Source organism: Hemitrygon akajei, unplaced genomic scaffold (assembly GCF_048418815.1).
Source record: "Hemitrygon akajei unplaced genomic scaffold, sHemAka1.3 Scf000073, whole genome shotgun sequence".
NCBI classification, from domain to species: Eukaryota; Metazoa; Chordata; class Chondrichthyes; order Myliobatiformes; family Dasyatidae; genus Hemitrygon; species Hemitrygon akajei.
The window spans coordinates 57,889-82,480 of NW_027331959.1; positions in this window are offsets into that span (position 1 = coordinate 57,889).

Genomic DNA, 24,592 nt, shown 5'->3' on the forward strand with positions numbered 1-24,592 from the left:
TGAGTGGTGCCCTGGGGAAGAGGCACTGGCTGTCCACTCTATTTATTCTCTTAATAACTTGTATACCTCCATCATGTCTCCTCTCATCTCCATCTCTCAGAGAGTAAAGCCCGTCTCCCCTAATCTCTGATCATAATGTTTACTCTCTAAACCAGGCAGCATCCTGGTAAATCTCCTCTGTACCCTTTCCAACGCTTCCACATCCTTCCTATAGTGAGGCGACCAAACTGGATACAGTACTCCAAGTGTGGCCTAACCAGACTTTTATAGAGCTGCATCATTACCCCACGACTCTTAAACTTTATCCCTCGACTTATGAAAGCTAACACTGCATAAGCTTTCTTAACTACCCTATCTACCTGTGATGACAGCATTTAGGGATCTGTGGACATGCACTCCAGATACCTCTGCTCCTCCAAACTCCCAGAATCCTGACCTTTTCTTTTGTACTCTGCCTTGGAGTTTGGCTTTGCGAAGTGTACCACCACACACTTCTCTGGTTTGAACTCCATCTGCCACTTCTCAGCCCACTTCTGCATCCTATCAATGTCTCTCTGCAATCATCGACAATCCTCCGCACTATCCACATCACCAACCTTTGTGCATCTGAAACTTGTCAACCCACCCTTCCACCCCAACATCCAGGTTGTTAATAAAAATCATTGTGGAACAACACTGGTCACAATCCTCCAATCCGACTCTCTCCACCACGACCCTCTGCTTTCTGTAGGCAAGCCAATTCTGAAACCTGGTCAACTTCACTGGATACCATACCTCTGATTCTCTAAATAAGCCTACCGTGTGGTACCTTGTCAAATGCCTTACTAAAATCCATGTAGATAATATCCACATGCACTACCCTCATCTATACGCCTGGTCACCTACTCAAAGAACTCTATCAGGCTTGTTAGACTTGATCTCTCCCCTTCACAAGCCATGCTGACTGTCCCTGATCAGACCATGAATAAATGCCCTTCTATAGATCCTTTCTCTAAGAAGCTTTACCAACAGCTTTCCCACCACAGGCATAAGGCTCACTGGTCTATAATTACCTGGACTAATTCTATGAACTTTTTTGAACATGGGGACAACCTTCACCCCTCCCCCCAATCTTCCGGTACCATTCTAGTGGACAACGAGGACACAAATATCCAGGCTCATCAATCTCTTCTCTCGCCTCATGGAGCAGCCTGGGGAATAAACCTTCAGACCTCGGGGACTTATCTGTCCTTTTTTTTTAACAAATCCAACAGCTCTTCTCCCTTAATATCAACATGCTCCAGAACATCATCCTCACTAATATTGTCCTCACCATCATCAAGTTTCCTCTCATTGGTGAATACCAAAGAGAAGTATTCATTGAGCACCTCACTCATTTCCACAGCCTCCAGGAACATCTTCCCAACTTTATCTCTATTCCGTCCTATCTTCACTCCTGTAAACCTTTTCTTCTTCGGATAATTGAAGAATGCCTTGGGGTTTTCCTCTAGACTACTCGCCAAGGCCTTCTCATACACCGTTCTTGCTCTCCTCAGCCCCTTCTTAAGCTCCTTTCTTGCTACCCTATATTCCTCAATAGACTCATCTGATCCTCGCTTCCTGAACCTCACCTATGCTGCCTTCTTCCAACTCACTAGATTTTCCACCTCTCTTGTTAACCATGGTTCCTTCACTCTACAATTCTTTAACTTCCTCACCAGGACAAATTAATCCCTAACATCCTGAAAGAGCTCCATAACCATCGACCACATGTCCATAGTACATTTCCCTGCAAAAACATCATCCCAATTCACATCTGCAAGTTCTAGCCTTATAGAGATAATTTGCCCTTCCCCAATTAAAAATTTTCCCGTCCTGTCTGATTCTATCCTTTTCCATGATAATGTTAATGGCCAGGGAGCAGTGGTCAGTGTCTCCCAGATGCTCATCCACTGAAAGATCTGTGACCTGTCCTGGTTCGTTTCCGAATACTAGATCTAGTATGGCATTCCCTCTAGTCGGCCTGTCAACATACTGTGACAGAAACCCGTTCTGGACACACTCAATAAAATCTGCCCCTTCTAAACCCCAATGCATTCTTCAATTATGTGATGTCAGGACCGACTAGAGATAAAGGTGGGAAGACGTGCCTGGAGGCTGTGGAAGTGAGCAAGGTCCTCAATGAATACTTCTCTTCGGTTTTCACCAATGAGAGGGAATTTGATGACGGTGAGGACAATATGAGTGAGGTTGATGTTCTGGAGCATGTTGATATCAAGGGAGAAGAGGTGTTGGAGTTGTCAAAATGCATTAGGATGGAGAAGTCCCCGGGGCCTGACGGAATATTCCCCAGGCTGCTCCACGTGGTGAGGGAAGAGATTGCTGAGCCTCTGGCTAGGATTCTTATGTCCTCGTTATCCCCTTGTTCAAAAAAGTTAGTAGAGATAGTCTGGGTAATTATAGACCAGTGAGTCTTATGTATGTAAAAGATTTTTAGAATCTAAGGGCATTTAAAGAATCATGTTCTGCTCAGAGACAGTCAGCATGGCTTTGTGAAGGACAGATTGTGTCTAACAAGCATGATAAGAGTTCTTTGAGGAGGTGACAAGGCACATAGATGAGGGTAGTGCAGTGGATGTGATTTACATTGTTTTAATGAGGCATTTGACAAGATACCACATGGTAGCTTATTCCAAAAGTCAGAAGGCATGGGATCCAGGGAAGTTTGGCCAGGTGCATTCAGAATTGGCTTGCCTGCAGATAGCAGAGTTGTGGTGGATGGAATACATTCAGATTGGCTGGCTGTGACTAGTAGTGTCCCACAAGGATCGATTCTGGGACCTCTACCTTAGTGATTTTTGTTACCGACCTGGATATATGGGTAGAAGGTTGGGTTGGCAAGTTTGCAGACGAAACAAAGGTTGGTGGTGTCGTGGATAGTATTGAGGATTGTCGACGATTGCAGAGACACATTAATAGGATGCAGAAGTGGGCTGAGAAGTGGCAGATGGAGTTCAATCCAGAGAAGTCTGAGGTGGTACACCTTGGAAAGACAAACTCCAAGGCAGAGTACAAAGTAAATGGTAGGATACAGGGGAGTGTGGAGGAGCAGAGGGATCTGGGGCTACATGTCCACAGATCCCTGAAAGTTGACTCACAGGTAGATCGGGTACTTAAGAAAGTGTATGGAGTGTTAGCCTTCATAAGTCGAGGGATAGAGCTTAAGAGTTGCGGGGTAGTGATGCAGCTGTATAAAACTCTAGTTAGACCACAGTTGGAGTATTGTGTCCAGTTCTGGTCTCCGCACTATTGGAAAGATGTGGAAGCATTGGAAAGGGTACAGGTATGATTTACCAGAATGCTGCCTGGTTTAGAGGGTATTCATTATGATCACAGATTAAGGGAGCTAGGGCTTTACTCTTTGGAGAGAAGGAGGATGAGAGGAGACATGATAAAGATATACAAGATATTAAGCGGAATAAATAGCGTGGACAGCCAGCGCCTCTTCCCCAGGGCACCACTGCACAATACAAGAGGACATGGCTTTAAGGTAAGGGGACGAAAGTTCAAGGGAGATATTAGATGAAGGTTTTTTACACAGAGAGTGGTTGGTGCGTTGTGTGCACTACCTGAGTCAGTGGTGGAGGCAGATACAGCATTGTGGGCCGATTGTCCTGTACTGCGCTGTATTGTTCTATGTTCTATGTTCTATGTACCATGTACTTTCCCACCTTCCCCTCTGAGCTGAGGGACCAGTCTCGGTGTCGGAAACGCAACCGTCCCCAGCAACAGTATCCAAGACGGTATACTTATTATTGAAGTTAGTGTTAGGGGTTTGGAAAGGGGTCCAGAAGAGACCCTATGAACTGTGCTGTTTTTAAGAGAGGGGGAGGCATCCCGAGCAATGAGAGAGAGAGGGAGAGACAGAAATTGCCCGAAAGAATGATAATGTTAAGGATCCTCTGCTGATTCTTCACCTTCCACCTTTCAACCGTACTTGCCAGCTTGTACGGTTTCCGCAGAAAGTGATGCGAGGAGCAGGTTGATGGACAGCTGATGTCCAGCATGTGGAAATAAAAAGCAGATCCGCTGGGCCACAGACAGACACACCACAAGACAGACACTCTGTCGGACACAGAATGAGCTTTGTGCACCCACGTGAAGGTGGAGTTTTGGAGGATCATTTCAGGGAAATCAATCAGTGGCTCACAGTGTGAAAAGGTGCGACTGGTGGGGAATTATTTTTGTGTACACCCTTGCCTGTGTGATAATTCCACCAATGAAGAACGGTCGTACGTATCATGGTCATAGTTGGTAACCACAACAGGACTTCGGAAGACAACGGGAAGATCGACGGCATCACCTCTCACCCCCCCCTCCCTCCCTCTCCCCCTCCCTCTCCCTCTCCCTCTCCCTCTCCCTCTCCCTCCCTCCCTCCCTCCCTCCCTCCCTCCCTCTCTCTCTCTCTCTCTCTCTCTCTCTCTCTCTCTCTCCCCCCTCTCTCTCTCTCTTTCTCCCTCCCTCCAACGTTACTGAACTAAATATGAACTCTCTTCATCATCGTAAGATTGTATCCAATTACCCTTGGGTTTGAAAGAGCCTAGTTTTGTTCCTATTTCCACACATACATATATATCTATATCATTGCTAACCTGTTTGATATATTTGCATTTATATTACTGTATTGCGTAATTTACTAGTAAACATTATTCGTTTATCGCGATACCACACTCCAGTGTGTTTTTCATATCTGCTGGTTCTTTACCCCGTCCCTGTGGACGCGTCCAAAATTGGGGCGGATGTCCGGGGCTTTGAACAAAATTGTGTGGGGGATTGTTTGAATTGAATGGGGTACATTCCCTTATTTTGATTTGGTTGTGTGGAAAAACAGCAGAAATGGAGTTTGAGGTTACTATGTTTATGGTGATGGTTTGGATGAGGCTAAGAGGGATGTAGTGATGGGAATTGCTCATAAGGTAAAGATTAAAGTGACCGCTCGCACGAGGAGGGCTCAGGTACAGCTGTTAAAAGCACAACATAATGTAGCCGAGGGGATATTCGAAGAGGAGGCGTTGGAGATGTTTTTTGAGGGTAAAGCACTTACTGAGGCTAAGGTTCAGCTTCAAGCAGATAAAATGAAGTAAGAACATGAGTTCTGAGTGAAAAAAACAAACTGGTAGCTGAGGAAGCAGAAAGGCAGAGAGAGGAGCAAAATAAAAATCTGGAAATTGTGACTTTAAAGGAGAGAGCTCTCACAGAAGAGGAGGTTCAGAGAGAGTCAGTAGTAATTTATCTTAGAGATGGGGTGTTGATGAGGAAGTGGAGACCACCTACTGTGCGTGCAGATGAGGATTGGGCTATTGAACATCAAGTGGTGGTCCCGGAAGTTTACAGGGTTGAAATTTTAAACGTGGCTCATAGTCTGTCTTTAGGTGGACACTTTGAAGTGGAAAAGCCAATAAATGAAATTGTTGAAGGAATTCTACTGGCCTAATTTAAGGAAGAAGGTTGTGAACTTGTCCAGGACTTGCCATATCTTTCAGGGTGCAGGAAAACCTAATCAGGTGATCCCAAAAGCACCATTTAGGCTGATACCTGTTTTTGGTGAACCATTCTCCAGGGTCATGCATTGAATGGGTCTATTGCCAAAGACTGCAGCTGGCTACGAGTATGTGTTAACCATCATGTGTGCTGTGTCTAGGTTCCATGGAATGGTGTCCCTGCGGAACATCAAGGTAAAAAACACTTATCAAATTCTCCACAACAGTAGTTCTAACTACAGAAATTCAATCTGACCAGGGTAGCAAATTTACATCAAGAACATTCCAGGGGATAGTTAATGAGTTGAGAGTTAAGCATATTGTGTCACCTTTGACCTTACTCAGAGAGCAATGGTCAGGTCAGAATGTAAATGTGATCAGGTGTTGTCATGACTCCGACCTCGCACCAGTGAGTACTGTCATGACAACGGAGGATTTTGTCGTGGCTAGGACTGGAGGACAAAATCATTTTACTGAACTCCCTGTAGTTTTCACAAGACTCAGAAAGTCTGATGATTTTTGAAAAATATTGATGGGAGAATTCAACATTTGCAGTCAAAGCAGCAAAAAAATTGAAGATTTTAATTAACTGGCATAAAGGTTTATTCCCTGATATTCTCAGACTGTGCACGATGGCAGTGCATGACATCACCGTAAAGTCAGCCCAGCCCATTAAAAAGCATCCCGACAGAATGAACTTGGAGAAAAGCAAGCTGGTGGAAAAAAGAAATTGAGTACATGCTTGCAGCTGGTATCATTTGGCGACCTACCTCAGACTGGGCAGCATCTTGTGTTCTTGTGCCAAAATCGGACGGTAAAGTAATATCCTGTACTGACTACAGGAAAGTCAATGCCATCACAAAGACAGATGCTGATCCTATCCCGAGAGTAGACATTGATAAAGTGGGGACGGCTAAGTACCTTACAAAAATTGACTTGTTGAAAGGATATTGGTGCTTTCCTTTGACGGAAATGGCTAGAGAAATCACAGCATTTGTCACACCTTCAGGGCTGTATGAATATAATGTTTAATCTTTTGGAATGAAAAATGCTCCAGGAACATTTAAAAGGATGATTGACTCGGTAATTAGAGGTTTAGAAAACACAGGGGCTTATAGCGATGATTTAGTGGTCCGGAGTGACACGTGGGAAGAGCACACTATGGCTGTGGGGAAATTGTTTGAGCAACTGTAAACTATATTGTGTTATCATCCCATATTCAGAGCACCTGACTTTTCCAAACCATTCTCCATAGCAACAGATGCTAGTGACAAGGCTGCTGGAGCCGTATTATTGCAGAAATGTGCGGATGACATTGAACACCCAGTGACTTATTTCTCCAAGAAATTTAATGTGCACCAGAAAAAAACTATTCCACTATGGAAAAAGAGTTACTGCCACTTATTCTGTCTTTGCAACATTTCAAAGTTTATATTTGTCCTGCCCACAAGCCACAGATAGCTTACACAGATCATAATCCCTTAGTGTTTCTGGCTAATATGAAAAATAAGAACAGAATGTTGTTGAATTGGAGTCTGATATTGCAAGAATATGACCTCGAAATTAGACATGTCAAAGGTACTGACAACATCATAGCCAATTATTTATCTAGATGTTAAGTTTGAAACTGTACCCGCTTTACTCTGTTATCTGATGATTACTCATGTATTGTTATAAACTCTGTAATTCACATTTAACCTGAAATTTTTCCCCCCATAAAAATTTCTTAAAAGGAGGGGGTGTTGGGGATCACCCTAGGGGTCCAGAACAGACACTATAAACGCTGCTGCTTTTAAGAGAGAGAGGGAGAGGCTTCCAGAGCAATGAGAGAGAGAGCGAAACTGCTCAAAAGACTGATGTTATGGTTCCTCTGCTGATTGTTCACCTTTCACAAGGTTACTTGATTGCTTGTATGGTTTCTGCAAAAAGCGGTGGGAGGAGCAGGTTGATGGACAACTGGTGTCCAGCATGTGGAGATAAAGAGCAGATCCACTGTTACACAGACAGACACACCAGGGGACACACACAGTGTCAGACACTGAACGATAATTGTGCACCCACGTGAAGTTGGGGTTTTGGAGGATCAATTGGGGGAAATCGATCAGGGGCTCACAGTGTGAAAAGGTGCAAATGGTGGGAAATTATTTGAATTATTTGTGTGCCCACCCTTGCCTAGGTGATAACGGTCGTATGTATCATGGTCATAGTCAGTGATCACAACAGGACTTCGGAAGACAACGGGAAGATCCACGACATCACCTCTCTCTCTCTCAAACATTACTCAACTAAATACCACGAACTGAACTGAACTCTCTTCATCATATTAAGACTGTATCCAATTACCCCTAGGTTTGAAAGAGCCTAGTTTTGTTCCTATTTCCACACATACATATATATCTATATCTGTATCATTGCTAACTTGTTTGATATATTTGCATTTATATTACTGTATTGAGTAATTTACTAATAAACATTATTAGTTTATAGCAATACCAGACTCAAAAGTGTTTTCCATTTCTGCTGGTTCTTTAACCTGGTCACTGGGTACGTGACAATAGAAAGAGATGGGTTATTTACTTCAATCATTCTGCACTACCACTCAAAGAGTTGTACTGCATGTGCATGTAAAGACAGCCGTATAACTGATCTCCTTCTACCTTAGGCCACAAACTAGTCTCCTTCTCCTTGTTCACAGGTTACGGGGGGAAGGCCGTGGAGTCGGGGCTGAGGCAGAGGGGGGAAAGATCAGCCAGGATTGAATTCCGGAGCAGAGTTGATGGGGCCAGATGGCCAAATTCTGCTGCTGTGTCTTATGGGCTTATAGATAGGTGTGTCGATCTGAGACTGTGAAGGGCTATGGTCCAGATTCTCTCTCCACAGTGTAACACCCCAGGAAATGTTTCACCGCTAACGTAATGTTCTCTCTGTAGAAGCAGTGTTTGAGTTATGGGGAAAAATAACAGGTGCTTTGGAATGTGAGGTGGCTCCTTTGTTTGGAGGGAGGTGAAGAGGGAAGACGCTGGAGAGAAGCGGTGGTAGGACTGGACACATTGGGGAAATTGTAATTAGATGGAGACAGGCACCGAGATCGATGGAGGGTCAATGAACTGAGCTCCAACTTGTGCACATTGACTGTTTAATTATAAGGGGACCTTTGTTTTTTTAATCTTTCTTATCTTTACTAATCTTTCAGCTAATATTCACAAATATCTTTAATCGTATTCAGTGTGCTGTCTGTTATTTCTGGGCATTGAGCTGTAACAGGGTAGCAAATTACACAGCATTCACACAAAGCGGGTCTGGGGTGGGTGCGCCGCATCAGTCTCGCGAGTTTGGCGGGACCAGAGTGTGTCTTTCCTGAACTTACGCAGCCCCGGAAAGCAGCCGGGACCTAGGCACATGGTCGAGTGATTTTTCAAATAAAATAAATTTCCACGACATCGGTGGACTGATGACCATCAGGTCCCTGGGGTTTATCAGCTCTGAAGAGTCGAGTTCTGTAGTTTTAATCTCACAGTTGTAAATTTTATCATCTCTTTATCGCTTATTTAGATTTCTAATGCTTTTGGAATCTATTTCCTTATGACACCTGTTGTGTCATTCGTGGTGTGGATTATCAGCGGGCTAGTATCTACCCTCCTGTTTTCCAAAGGAATACATGTTTTAAATTTGAGCAAAAAGTTACGAAGGCGAACAGACATAAGAAAATGAGTCTGATGAAAGTTTTCAGGTCGAATCGCTAACTGTTTACGAATTTCCATAGGTGATGCCTGGCCTCCAGAGTTCCTACTGCAATTTGTGCGTGCTGCATGCGGATTTCCAGCATCTGCAGATTTTCTCGCGTTTCGGATAAGAAATGAATCTTTCCTTTAGTGGATGCGACCAAAGGGGTTCACCAAAGCACTAAATTGACGGGTATATTGTTTCACATACAAAATGCTGGAGGAACTCAGCAGGCCAGCCAGCAACTGTGGGAAAAAATACAGTCGACAGATCGGGCGAGACCCTTCGGAGAGAAAAAAAAACTGAGGAGTAGATTTATAAATTGGAGCGGTGTGAGGAAGGAGAGAAAATCCAGATGATAGGTGAATCCTGAAGGGGGAGGGATGAAGTACAGATGCTGGGAGGTTGATTGATGAAAGAGACAGAGGGCCACGGGAAAAAGGGGGAGGGTCAGATTTTCTCTTGTTTGTAAATTTAATTGTTTCTAAAGCTTTTCGTGGTTTGCACGCGGTCATTCAAAGACAACAAACAACTTGTGTTCCTACTCTCTCAGCGGGATGATTTTAAAACCTCCCCGACACACCATAATGCAGCTTCGATCTTGGATAAACCAATGGGAAATCCTAACCGTGCCAATGATTTCAAAACAAAAACAGCGGCCGAACACATAATATCGCCGGCAGAAGAGAGCCGGTGACTCCTGGATCCCTGACTCCAAAACAAAGACACTTTAACAAAAGTGCTGCGTGAATGAATACCGTGAAACAAACATCAGAAGCGGCAGTATTCTCGCCGAGATCCCACTTAAAATTTCTATCACTTGTTCGATATATTTTCCGAATCGATTCATGCAGCCAAACAGCTGAGGGGCCTTTGGCTGACCTGAGCGGTGCAGGCTGTTATCCTGTGGGGCTCAGAATCTCGGTGCAAGCAGCTGCCTGCCCGCAGGGCGAATTCCAACACACGCATTCCTCAGGAGAGGGAGCGGCCTCTCTGCTGAAATCGGAGCAGCCGGCTCGGTAGCTTGCTGTCAATCAATACTGAAGGAACTTGGTTTAATATATTGTTTAACCATTCCTCCTCCACGGAATGGCAGCAAAATCGATAGAGATAATATTTATGTGATATCGAATCTGAGAGTGAATTAGTACCGTTAGAGTTGCTGCCCGAAATGCTGAGGGTTTATAATCTTTTTTTCGTGGTCGGTGCACTGCCCTGATTCCTCCAGGTTGTTACAGCCAAGGGTGTTAATGGGAACAAGGTCCCTCTGCCTATTAAATGCTCCCAATGGCGTTCACCTAAATAGCCTTTGACAACCAAGTCCGGCTCCTGGCCTGCACGTGTCGCTTAGCTACTGACCCCACGGAACAGTTTCTACCGACAGGAGACGGGGCAAGAGTCTTAATAATTACCGTTTCGGGCAGATGTGGCTCGTCAGCCGCGGTTGACAGTTCGATTGGAAGGAATACTCTGATCTCAAACCTCCGCTACCTTATGGCTTAATCTACTCATGAGAAAGGATTCGATAGTAAACACAGAGGGAAAACTCCGGAGCTGCAGTTCCTAAATTGATTTCAACCCTGACTGGCAACTCCTGAGACGCTGCCGGTGCCAAACTGTATGGATCTCTGCAGATCCTTGCTGTTCATTATGCGCGTGGAGCGGGGCAGCCTGCTACATGGGCAACAGCTTGCTCTCCGTATCGTACTGACCTGGTTTGCGTATCTAGACAGCTAGGGCACAACATCGATGCTCAAATCTGGCCGACAGAGGCCCTCACCTCACACTGCCCTACGAAAGGGACCCAAATAGTCGAGTGTCAGATTGTGCCCCGTGACCCTTGACTGACCCCACACCGCGTCTGTGGGAGAGGGATGCAGAAGGACTGGTAGAACCACTGACATCCTCGGCCTGAGGAAGAGGTGGTCACCGCAGCCATGGTGCCACCCACCTGACATAGCTGTCGGGTCTGGCTTTGGTGGCGGTGCGGAGGAGGTTCACCGGGTTGATTCCTGAGATGGGGGTGGGGGGTGATTAGACTACGGGGAACTATTGATTCACCTGGGACTATGCTCGCTGGAATTCAGAAGATTGAGATGAGATCTGATAGGTAAATATAAAAATATGACGGCAGGAAAGTTTTTTTTCCCAGTGGTAGGAAAGACTAGACCGAGGATGCATAGTCTCATGATTCGGGGAGTAGATTTAGGATGGAGATCTTCTTTCCCAGAGAGTGGAGAATTCTTCGCCGATAAAGTTGTTGAGCATACCTCAGTAAATATATTTAAGACAAGGTTTTGATAGATATTTGAATACTAGGGGAATTCAGGGTGATGGGGAAAAGGCAGGCAGGTGGAGATGAGTTCATGGTCAGATCAACAATGACCTTACTGAATGGCAGAGCCGGCTCGACGGGGCAGATGGCCGACTTCTGCTCCTATTACCTGTGTTCTTACTTCTTATCTTCGACCGGAGCAGGTCAGACCCTGGGTTGAGGAGGAGGAGCACAGCGAACAGGGGAATCCCTGAGGGGAACGAGGTGAAACACATGCAGAAATATAAAAAGCTGCGTTAACCTTACCTCACGTCCGCATTTATCTTCTCAGTTGATTTCTGGGCCGATCTCACAAGTTATCTCCTTATTATTCAATCCCAGCTGTCCCCAACCTGGCGCCCACGCATAATGGTCAGGGTCCATCGCATCTAATCGGTCGGGAAAGCTTGCTCGACCCCAAACGTGGGACGGACGTCCTCTCGTTAAAGTCTGCAAGTCCCAGGCTGTGAATTCGAGCCGCCCACGCTCTGCGAGATACGAAGCTCCGCCCAGCAGGTCCCGTCCTGCCCGGGGCAAGACGAGTTTCACCTTAAACGTCCCAGCACAGAGTCACCTGCTCATTCGGAATCAAATCAAAGCCCTTCCCCAGCTCCCTCCCACTTGAACTGTGAACAAAATATGTCAAGCCCTTTGCTAAATAATTGCAGGGAATTCAGCAAAAACTAATCTGTAAATCAATTTCCTTGTTTCATTTTGTGTTTAATTACAGAAGTTTGGCTATAAAATTCATGTTATTTTGCATGCATTTTTTTTATGTAAAAGTGGTCGCGGAACCCCCGCCCCTTAAGTCACCCCCGTGTAAGATAAGTCATACGAAAGAGGAACTGTCCAAAACGACGAATCGGGAAGGTTGCTTTTCTGGCTCGCTGGGTATTTGCTCCTCTCGCCGGATCAGTTCCAGTCGGATTTCGGGAGTCTGATGTTGGCTGTCTAACTGCTCAGCGGCATGAGTCTCTGAAATATTCGCCGGCCTCCATGGGTATTCAATATTGGGTATCTCCTGCAACTAATAAAGTGGCCACTGAGTGTATGTGCTCGTGGTCTTCTGCTGCTGTAGCCCGTCCACTGCCAGGCTCCTCAAGGCTTATTCAAAATGCTTTCATGGTAGGATTTTTTTTTGAATAACGCTCGCTTTCCAGAGATCCCGCTTGCAGAATCGTTCCCGGCGGGAAACGTCCTGCAAGATCGGGGATGCTGACTGATGTAGCTCAGGTAAATTTCCGTTCGAATTCCCAGCGGATAGACAGGGCCCCATTTCACTTGTATTTAAATCCAGTGGTCATTAGCGGGGGCAATGGAATTCTTTGCCTCAGGCAGCTGTGCTGAATGGAGATGAGAAGGAATTTCTTTCGCCAGAGAGTGTGAATCTGTGGAATTCTTTGCCACTGGCGGCTCTGGAGACCAAGGCTTTATTTATATTTAAGGCAGAGTTTGATAGATTCTTGATGGGCTAGGACATGAAGTGATACCGGAGAACAGAGAACATGGAAATCTGCAGCACATTACAGGACCTTCGGCCCACAATGCTGAGCCGACCAGGTAACCGCCTCTGGAAAATGACTAGAATTTCCCTACGAAATAGCCTTCTATCTTTTTCTAAGCTCCATGTTCCTGTCTAAGGCTCTCTTAGAAGACCCTATTTTATCCGACTTTTCCACCGTCGCTAGCAGTTCAGTCCACTCACTCACCAGTTTCTGTGTGAAAGACATCCCTTCCGTACCTACCTGCAAACACGTTATAACTATGGAACACCTCCCACCATCGCCTTCCCCTTCTGTTAGCTATTTCAACACTGGGGAGGGCGGGGGAAAGCCTCTGTCTATGCACACGTTTAATGCCCCTGATCACCTTATACGCCTTTTTCAGGTCACCTTTCATCCTCGAAGGAGAAAAGGCAAAAGTTCACTCGACCAAACAAGTCAAGAGATTGGGGCTGAGAGGGAAAATTGGATCCGCCATGATGAATTGACGGAGCAGACTCGATGGGCCAAATGGCCTACTTCTGCTCCCATATCATATGGTTTTATATATTCATATGCAACTATGAAGCCGCACTGACTTGTTTTCACAGGAGAGACAGCTCCTTTTCCCCTGGGCTACTGGCGACTGTTTGCGCTGAGACTCGCCCTGCACCTAACGGCACCGCTCATTCACGCAGGGAGCTCAACGCCTCCCAGGCAAACGGGGAGGATCGGCTTGTCAGCTCGGAACCTGGGAGTGCTAAACAGGAAAAAGACTGAGAGGTTGCCTTGACACCGAAAAGATACGACAATATAGACGACAGAAGTAAAAACGGAAATGCCCCTCTGTCTAAGTCAGGTTCCATGAGTCCATAACATTCGCTTCTCTGTTTGATCTCCATTCAGTCCTTCCCCGGTCCCACTTTGCTGTCGGGCCTGCTCCATGGTAGCGCCGATCCTGCCAGAACGTGAGAGCTGGCTGGAAATACCCTTCTCCCATCCCAGGTCTCCAGTTAACCTTCCCGGCAGTTTTTTGGACTGTGGTAGGAAACCGGAAAGCCCTAACATTCCACGCCGAGGACTTCCCGGCAGAACAACACCGCAATTGAACCTTGAACTCTGGAACACCCCTGACCTGTAATAGCTTCGCGCTAACCCCGTGGCTGCTGTTTGCGGCGGCCATGCTTGCACCGTCCGAGTATTGTCATTTACTGGGATGTGAACCAGATTCACTCAGACTCGGTCCTCAACCTCCAACGACACCCTCCCCCCTCGCTGCCGATAGCCAGGGATAGGCAGGGATTCTGATTTCTGGATCATTGGGACCTCTTTAAGGGCAGGTATGACGTGCACAAAAAAAGGGGCTGTTCTGAATCCCAGGGGGACCAATATCCTGGCAGGAATGTTTGCTAAGGCTATTGGGGAGAGATTAAAATAGAATTCTTGGGGGTTGGGAACCGAACTGAAGAGACTGGAGAAGAGGAGGTTGGTTCACAAATAGAGAGAGCTTGCAGATAGTGCAAGAGTGAGGATAATAGGTGACAGAGAGGGGACGCTCTCAGACCGAAGGTTTGAGATGTGTCTATTTTAACGCAAGGAGTGTTATGAATAAAGCGGATGAGCTTACAGCGTGGATCACTACTTGGAGATATGATGTGCAGGCTGTTACAGAGACTTGGATGTGCCAGGGCACAGGAATGTTTACTTCAGATTTTAGATGTTTCAGAAAGGTCCGGGAGGAAGGTTAAAGTGGTGGTGGTGTGGCACTGTTGATCGGAGATAGAGTTACTGCTGCAGAAAGGGTGGACGCCATTAAGGGATTGTCTGTGAAGTTTCTGTGGGTGGTCGGCAGGATCAGGAAGGGGTGTTACTGGGTAATAACATAACTGGGTGTTTTTATACACCGCCTAATAGTAACAGCGATATCGAGGAGCAGACAGGGAAACAGATCCTGTAAAGGTGTAATAACAACAGAATTGTCGTGATTGGAGTTTCTAATATCCCAAATATCGATTGGTATCTCACAAAGGGTTTGGACGCGATGGAATTTGTTAGGTGTGTTCAGGAAGGTTTCCTGACACAATATGTAGATAAAACTACAAGAGGAGAGGCTGTACTCGACTGGCATTAGGAAATCAACCAGGTCAACTGTCAGAACTCTAAGTGGGAGAGCATTTTGGAGATAGTGATCAAAATTCTATCTCCTTTACAATAACATTGGAGAGAGATAGGAACAGTTAAGTTAGAACAGCGTTTAATTGGAGTAAGGGGATTATGAGGCTATCGGGCAGGAAATTGGAAGCTTAAACTTGAAACAGATTTTCTCAGTGAAAAGTAGGGAAGAAATGTGCAAATTTTCAGGGCATATTTGTGTGGAGTTCTGCATTGGTACGTTCCAGTGAGACAGGGAGATTATGGAGGGGTACAGATTCAGGGCATATTTCTGTGGAGTTCTGCAGTGGTACGTTCCAGTGAGACAGGGAGGTTATGGAGGGGTACAGATTCAGGGCATATTTGTGTGGAGTTCTGCAGTGGTACGTTCCAGTGAGACAGGGAGGTTATGGAGGGGTACAGGTTCAGGGCATATTTGTGTGGAGTTCTGCAGTGGTACGTTCCAGTGAGACAGGGAGGTTATGGTCGGGTACAGGTTCAGGGCATATTTGTGTGGAGTTCTGCATTGGTACCTTCCAGTGAGACAGGGAGGTTATGGAGGGGTACAGATTCAGGGCATATTTCTGTGGAGTTCTGCAGTGGTACGTTCCAGTGAGACAGGGAGGTTATGGAGGGGTACAGATTCAGGGCATATTTGTGTGGAGTTCTGCAGTGGTACGTTCCAGTGAGACAGGGAGGTTATGGAGGGGTACAGGTTCAGGGCATATTTGTGTGGAGTTCTGCAGTGGTACGTTCCAGTGAGACAGGGAGGTTATGGTCGGGTACAGGTTCAGGGCATATTTGTGTGGAGTTCTGCATTGGTACGTTCCAGTGAGACAGGGAGGTTATGGAGGGGTACAGGTTCGGGGCAAATTTGTGTGGCGTTCTGCATTGGTGCGTTCCAGTGAGACAAGGAGGTTATGGGCGGGTACACGTTCAGGGCATATTTGTGTGGAATTCTGCATTGGTACGTTCCAGTGAGACAGGGAGGTTATGCACGGTACAGGATCAGGGAATATTTGAGTGGAGTTCTGCATTGGAACGTTCCAGTGAGACAGGGAGGTTATTGAGGGGTACAGGTTCAGGGCAAATTTGTGTGGAGTTCTGCATTGGTGCGTTCCAGTGAGACAAGGAGGTTATGGGCGGGTACACGTTCAGGGCGTATTTGTGTGGAATTCTGCATTGGTACGTTCCAGTGAGACAGGGAGGTTATGGAGGGTACCGGTTCAGGGCATATTTGTGTGGAGTTCTGCATTGGTACGTCCCAGTGAGACAGGGAGGATATGGAGGGGTACAGGTTCAGGGCATATTTGTGTGGAGTTCTGCATTGGTACCTTCCAGTGAGACAGGGAGGTTATGGAGGGTACAGGTTCAGGGCATATTTGTGTGGAGTTCTGCATTGGTACCTTCCAGTGAGACAGGGAGGTTATGGAGGGTACAGGTTCAGGGCATATTTGTGTGGTGTACTGCAATGGTACGTTCCAGTGAGACAGAAGGTTATGGAGGGGTACAGGTTCAGGGCATATTTGACTGGAGTTCGGCATTGGTACGTTCCAGTGAGACAGGGAGGTTATGGATGGTACAGGTTCAGGGCATATTTGTGTGGAGTTCTGCAGTGGTACGTTCCAGTGAGTCAGGGAGGTTATGGTCGGGTACAGGATCAGGGCATATTTGAGTGGAGTTCGGCATTGGTGCGTTCCAGTGAGACAGGGAGGTTATGCAGGGGTACAGGTTCAGGGCATACTAGTGTGGAGTTCTGCATTGGTACGTTCCAGTGAGACAGGGAGATTATGGAGGGGTACAGATTCAGGGCATATTTCTGTGGAGTTCTGCAGTGGTACGTTCCAGTGAGACAGGGAGGTTATGGAGGGGTACAGATTCAGGGCATATTTGTGTGGAGTTCTGCAGTGGTACGTTCCAGTGAGACAGGGAGGTTATGGAGGGGTACAGGTTCAGGGCATATTTGTGTGGAGTTCTGCAGTGGTACGTTCCAGTGAGACAGGGAGGTTATGGTCGGGTACAGGTTCAGGGCATATTTGTGTGGAGTTCTGCATTGGTACCTTCCAGTGAGACAGGGAGGTTATGGAGGGGTACAGATTCAGGGCATATTTCTGTGGAGTTCTGCAGTGGTACGTTCCAGTGAGACAGGGAGGTTATGGAGGGGTACAGATTCAGGGCATATTTGTGTGGAGTTCTGCAGTGGTACGTTCCAGTGAGACAGGGAGGTTATGGAGGGGTACAGGTTCAGGGCATATTTGTGTGGAGTTCTGCAGTGGTACGTTCCAGTGAGACAGGGAGGTTATGGTCGGGTACAGGTTCAGGGCATATTTGTGTGGAGTTCTGCATTGGTACGTTCCAGTGAGACAGGGAGGTTATGGAGGGGTACAGGTTCGGGGCAAATTTGTGTGGCGTTCTGCATTGGTGCGTTCCAGTGAGACAAGGAGGTTATGGGCGGGTACACGTTCAGGGCATATTTGTGTGGAATTCTGCATTGGTACGTTCCAGTGAGACAGGGAGGTTATGCACGGTACAGGATCAGGGAATATTTGAGTGGAGTTCTGCATTGGAACGTTCCAGTGAGACAGGGAGGTTATTGAGGGGTACAGGTTCAGGGCAAATTTGTGTGGAGTTCTGCATTGGTGCGTTCCAGTGAGACAAGGAGGTTATGGGCGGGTACACGTTCAGGGCGTATTTGTGTGGAATTCTGCATTGGTACGTTCCAGTGAGACAGGGAGGTTATGGAGGGTACCGGTTCAGGGCATATTTGTGTGGAGTTCTGCATTGGTACGTCCCAGTGAGACAGGGAGGATATGGAGGGGTACAGGTTCAGGGCATATTTGTGTGGAGTTCTGCATTGGTACCTTCCAGTGAGACAGGGAGGTTATGGAGGGTACAGGTTCAGGGCATATTTGTGTGGAGTTCTGCATTGGTACCTTCCAGTGAGACAGGGAGGTTATGGAGGGTACAGGTTCAGGGCATATTTGTGTGGTGTACTGCAATGGTACGTTCCAGTGAGACAGAAGGTTATGGAGGGGTACAGGTTCAGGGCATATTTGACTGGAGTTCGGCATTGGTACGTTCCAGTGAGACAGGGAGGTTATGGATGGTACAGGTTCAGGGCATATTTGTGTGGAGTTCTGCAGTGGTACGTTCCAGTGAGTCAGGGAGGTTATGGTCGGGTACAGGATCAGGGCATATTTGAGTGGAGTTCGGCATTGGTGCGTTCCAGTGAGACAGGGAGGTTATGCAGGGGTACAGGTTCAGGGCATACTAGTGTGGAGTTCTGCATTGGTACGTTCCAGTGAGACAGTGAGGTTATGGAGGGGTACAGGTTCAGGGCAAATTTGTGTGGAGTTCTGCATTGGTGCGTTCCAGTGAGACAAGGAAGTTATGGGCGGGTACACGTTTAGGGCATATTTGTGTGGAATTCTGCATTGGTACGTTCCAGTGAGACAGGGAGGTTATGCACGGTACAGGTTCAGGGCAAATTTGTGTGGAGTTCTGCATTGGTGCGTTCCAGTGAGACAAGGAGGTTATGGGCGGGTACACGTTCAGGGCATATTTGTGTGTAGTTCTGCATTGGTACGTTCCAGTGAGACAGGGAGGTTATGGATGGTACAGGTTCAGGGCATATTTGTGTGGAGTTCTGCAGTGGTACGTTCCAGTGAGTCAGGGAGGTTATGGTCGGGTACAGGATCAGGGCATATTTGAGTGGAGTTTGGCATTGGTGCGTTCCAGTGAGACAGGGAGGTTATGGAGGGGTACAGGTTCAGGGCATACTAGTGTGGAGTTCAGCATTGGTACGTTCCAGTGAGACAGGGAGGTTATGGTCGGGTACAGGTTCAGGGCATATTTGTGTGGAGTTCTGCATTGGTACGTTCCAGTGAGACAGGGAGGTTATGGAGGGGTACAGGTTCAGGGCATATTTGTGTGTAGTTCTGCATTGGTACGTTCCAGTGAGACAGGGAGGTTATGGGGGGTACAGGTTCAGGGCATATTTGTGTGGAGTTCTGCAGTGGTACGTTCCAGTGAGACAGGGAGGTTATGGTCGGGTACAGGTTCAGGGCATATTTGTGTGGAGTTTTGCATTGGTACTTTCCAGTGAGACAGGGAGGTTATGGAGGGTACCGGTTCATGGCATATTTGTGTGGAGTTCTGCAGTGGGACGATCCAATGAGACAGGGAGGTTATGGACCGGTACAGTTTCAGGGCATATTTGTGTGGAGTTCTGCATTGGTACGTTCCAGTGAGACAGGAAGGTTATGGAGGGGTACAGGTTCAGGGCATATTTGTGTGGTGTTCTGCAACGGTACGTTCCAGTGAGACAGGGAGATTATGCACGGTACAGGATCAGGGCATATTTGAGTGGAGTTCGGCATTGGTGCGTTCCAGTGAGACAGGGAGGTTATGGGCGGGTACACGTTCAGGGCAAATTTGTGTGGAGTTCTGCATTGGTGCGTTCCAGTGAGACAAGGAGCTTATGGGCGGGTACACGTTCAGGGCATATTTCTGTGGTGTTCTGCAATGGTACGTTCCAGTGAGACAGAAGGTTATGGAGGGGTACAGGTTCAGGGCATATTTGTGTGGAGTTCTGCATTGGTACGTTCCAGTGAGACCGGGAGGTTATGGAGGGGTACAGGTTCAGGGCATACTTGTGTGGAGTTCTGCATTGGTACGTTCCAGTGAGACAGGGAGGTTATGGAGGGGTACAGGTTCGGGGCAAATTTGTGTGGCGTTCTGCATTGGTGCGTTCCAGTGAGACAAGGAGGTTATGGGCGGGTACACGTTCAGGGCATATTTGTGTGGAATTCTGCATTGGTACGTTCCAGTGAGACAGGGAGGTTATGCACGGTACAGGATCAGGGAATATTTGAGTGGAGTTCTGCATTGGAACGTTCCAGTGAGACAGGGAGGTTATTGAGGGGTACAGGTTCAGGGCAAATTTGTGTGGAGTTCTGCATTGGTGCGTTCCAGTGAGACAAGGAGGTTATGGGCGGGTACACGTTCAGGGCATATTTGTGTGGAATTCTGCATTGGTACGTTCCAGTGAGACAGGGAGGTTATGGAGGGTACCGGTTCAGGGCATATTTGTGTGGAGTTCTGCATTGGTACGTTCCAGTGAGACAGGGAGGTTATGGAGGGTTACATGTTCAGGGCATATTTGTGTGGAGTTCTGCATTGGTACGTTCCAGTGAGACAGGGAGGTTATGGTGGTGTACAGGTTCAGGGCACATTTGTGTGGAGTTCTGCAGTGGTACGTTCCAGTGAGACAGGGAGGTTATGGTCGGGTACAGGTTCAGGGCATATTTGTGTGGAGTTCTGCATTGGTACGTTCCAGTGAGACAGGGAGGTTATGGAGGGGTACAGGTTCAGGGCATATTTGTGTGTAGTTCTGCATTGGTACGTTCCAGTGAGACAGGGAGGTTATGGAGAGTACAGGTTCAGGGCATATTTGTGTGGAGTTCTGCATTGGTATGTTCCAGTGAGACAGGGAGGTTATGGAGGGTACAGGTTCAGGGCATATTTGTGTGGAGTTCTGCGTTGGTACGATCCAGTGAGACAAGGATCTTATGGGCGGGTAAACGTTCAGGGCATATTTCTGTGGTGTTCTGCAATGGTACGTTCCAGTGAGACTGGGAGGTTATGGAGGGTACAGGTTCAGGGCATATTTGTGTGGAGTTCTGCATTGGTACTTTCCTGTGAGACAGGGAGGTTATGGAGTGTACAGGTTCAGGGCATATTTGTGTGGAGTTCTGCAGTGGTACGTTCCAGTGAGACAGGGAGGTTATGGTCGGGTACAGGTTCAGGGCATATTTGTGCGTAGTTCTGCTTTGCTACGTTCCAGTGAGACAGGGAGGTTATGGAGGGTACAGGTTCAGGGCATATTTGTATGGAGTTCTGCGTTGGTACGTTCCAGTGAGACAAGGATCTTATGGGCGGGTACACGTTCAGGGCATATTTGTGTGGAATTCTGCATTGGTACGTTCCAGTGAGACAGGGAGGTTATGCACGGTACAGGATCAGGGAATATTTGAGTGGAGTTCTGCATTGGAACGTTCCAGTGAGACAGGGAGGTTATTGAGGGGTACAGGTTCAGGGCAAATTTGTGTGGAGTTCTGCATTGGTGCGTTCCAGTGAGACAAGGAGGTTATGGGCGGGTACACGTTCAGGGCGTATTTGTGTGGAATTCTGCATTGGTACGTTCCAGTGAGACAGGGAGGTTATGGAGGGTACCGGTTCAGGGCATATTTGTGTGGAGTTCTGCATTGGTACGTCCCAGTGAGACAGGGAGGATATGGAGGGGTACAGGTTCAGGGCATATTTGTGTGGAGTTCTGCATTGGTACCTTCCAGTGAGACAGGGAGGTTATGGAGGGTACAGGTTCAGGGCATATTTGTGTGGTGTACTGCAATGGTACGTTCCAGTGAGACAGAAGGTTATGGAGGGGTACAGGTTCAGGGCATATTTGACTGGAGTTCGGCATTGGTACGTTCCAGTGAGACAGGGAGGTTATGGATGGTACAGGTTCAGGGCATATTTGTGTGGAGTTCTGCAGTGGTACGTTCCAGTGAGTCAGGGAGGTTATGGTCGGGTACAGGATCAGGGCATATTTGAGTGGAGTTCGGCATTGGTGCGTTCCAGTGAGACAGGGAGGTTATGCAGGGGTACAGGTTCAGGGCATACTAGTGTGGAGTTCTGCATTGGTACGTTCCAGTGAGACAGTGAGGTTATGGAGGGGTACAGGTTCAGGGCAAATTTGTGTGGAGTTCTGCATTGGTGCGTTCCAGTGAGACAAGGAAGTTATGGGCGGGTACACGTTTAGGGCATATTTGTGTGGAATTCTGCATTGGTACGTTCCAGTGAGACAGGGAGGTTATGCACGGTACAGGTTCAGGGCAAATTTGTGTGGAGTTCTGCATTGGTGCGTTCCAGTGAGACAAGGAGGTTATGGGCGGGTACACGTTCAGGGCATATTTGTGTGTAGTTCTGCATTGGTACGTTCCAGTGAGACAGGGAGGTTATGGATGGTACAGGTTCAGGGCATATTTGTGTGGAGTTCTGCAGTGGTACGTTCCAGTGAGTCAGGGAGGTTATGGTCGGGTACAGGATCAGGGCATATTTGAGTGGAGTGTGGCATTGGTGCGTTCCAGTGAGACAGGGAGGTTATGGAGGGGTACAGGTTCAGGGCATACTAGTGTGGAGTTCAGCATTGGTACGTTCCAGTGAGACAGGGAGGTTATGGTCGGGTACAGGTTCAGGGCATATTTGTGTGGAGTTCTGCATTGGTACGTTCCAGTGAGACAGGGAGGTTATGGAGGGGTACAGGTTCAGGGCATATTTGTGTGTAGTTCTGCATTGGTACGTTCCAGTGAGACAGGGAGGTTATGGGGGGTACAGGTTCAGGGCATATTTGTGTGGAGTTCTGCAGTGGTACGTTCCAGTGAGACAGGGAGGTTATGGTCGGGTACAGGTTCAGGGCATATTTGTGTGGAGTTTTGCATTGGTACTTTCCAGTGAGACAGGGAGGTTATGGAGGGTACCGGTTCATGGCATATTTGTGTGGAGTTCTGCAGTGGGACGATCCAATGAGACAGGGAGGTTATGGACCGGTACAGTTTCAGGGCATATTTGTGTGGAGTTCTGCATTGGTACGTTCCAGTGAGACAGGAAGGTTATGGAGGGGTACAGGTTCAGGGCATATTTGTGTGGTGTTCTGCAACGGTACGTTCCAGTGAGACAGGGAGATTATGCGCGGTACAGGATCAGGGCATATTTGAGTGGAGTTCGGCATTGGTGCGTTCCAGTGAGACAGGGAGGTTATGGGCGGGTACACGTTCAGGGCAAATTTGTGTGGAGTTCTGCATTGGTGCGTTCCAGTGAGACAAGGAGCTTATGGGCGGGTACACGTTCAGGGCATATTTCTGTGGTGTTCTGCAATGGTACGTTCCAGTGAGACAGAAGGTTATGGAGGGGTACAGGTTCAGGGCATATTTGTGTGGAGTTCTGCATTGGTACGTTCCAGTGAGACAGGGAGGTTATGGAGGGGTACAGGTTCAGGGCATACTTGTGTGGAGTTCTGCATTCGTACGTTCCAGTGAGACAGGGAGGTTATGGAGGGGTACAGGTTCGGGGCAAATTTGTGTGGCGTTCTGCATTGGTGCGTTCCAGTGAGAGAAGGAGGTTATGGGCGGGTACACGTTCAGGGCATATTTGTGTGGAATTCTGCATTGGTACGTTCCAGTGAGACAGGGAGGTTATGCACGGTACAGGATCAGGGAATATTTGAGTGGAGTTCTGCATTGGAACGTTCCAGTGAGACAGGGAGGTTATTGAGGGGTACAGGTTCAGGGCAAATTTGTGTGGAGTTCTGCATTGGTGCGTTCCAGTGAGACAAGGAGGTTATGGGCGGGTACACGTTCAGGGCATAATTGTGTGGAATTCTGCATTGGTACGTTCCAGTGAGACAGGGAGGTTATGGAGGGTACCGGTTCAGGGCATATTTGTGTGGAGTTCTGCATTGGTACGTTCCAGTGAGACAGGGAGGTTATGGAGGGTTACATGTTCAGGGCATATTTGTGTGGAGTTCTGCATTGGTACGTTCCAGTGAGACAGGGAGGTTATGGTGGTGTACAGGTTCAGGGCACATTTGTGTGGAGTTCTGCAGTGGTACGTTCCAGTGAGACAGGGAGGTTATGGTCGGGTACAGGTTCAGGGCATATTTGTGTGGAGTTCTGCATTGGTACGTTCCAGTGAGACAGGGAGGTTATGGAGGGGTACAGGTTCAGGGCATATTTGTGTGTAGTTCTGCATTGGTACGTTCCAGTGAGACAGGGAGGTTATGGAGAGTACAGGTTCAGGGCATATTTGTGTGGAGTTCTGCATTGGTATGTTCCAGTGAGACAGGGAGGTTATGGAGGGTACAGGTTCAGGGCATATTTGTGTGGAGTTCTGCGTTGGTACGATCCAGTGAGACAAGGATCTTATGGGCGGGTAAACGTTCAGGGCATATTTCTGTGGTGTTCTGCAATGGTACGTTCCAGTGAGACTGGGAGGTTATGGAGGGTACAGGTTCAGGGCATATTTGTGTGGAGTTCTGCATTGGTACTTTCCTGTGAGACAGGGAGGTTATGGAGTGTACAGGTTCAGGGCATATTTGTGTGGAGTTCTGCAGTGGTACGTTCCAGTGAGACAGGGAGGTTATGGTCGGGTACAGGTTCAGGGCATATTTGTGCGTAGTTCTGCTTTGCTACGTTCCAGTGAGACAGGGAGGTTATGGAGGGTACAGGTTCAGGGCATATTTGTATGGAGTTCTGCGTTGGTACGTTCCAGTGAGACAAGGATCTTATGGGCGGGTACACGTTCAGGGCATATTTGTGTGGAATTCTGCATTGGTACGTTCCAGT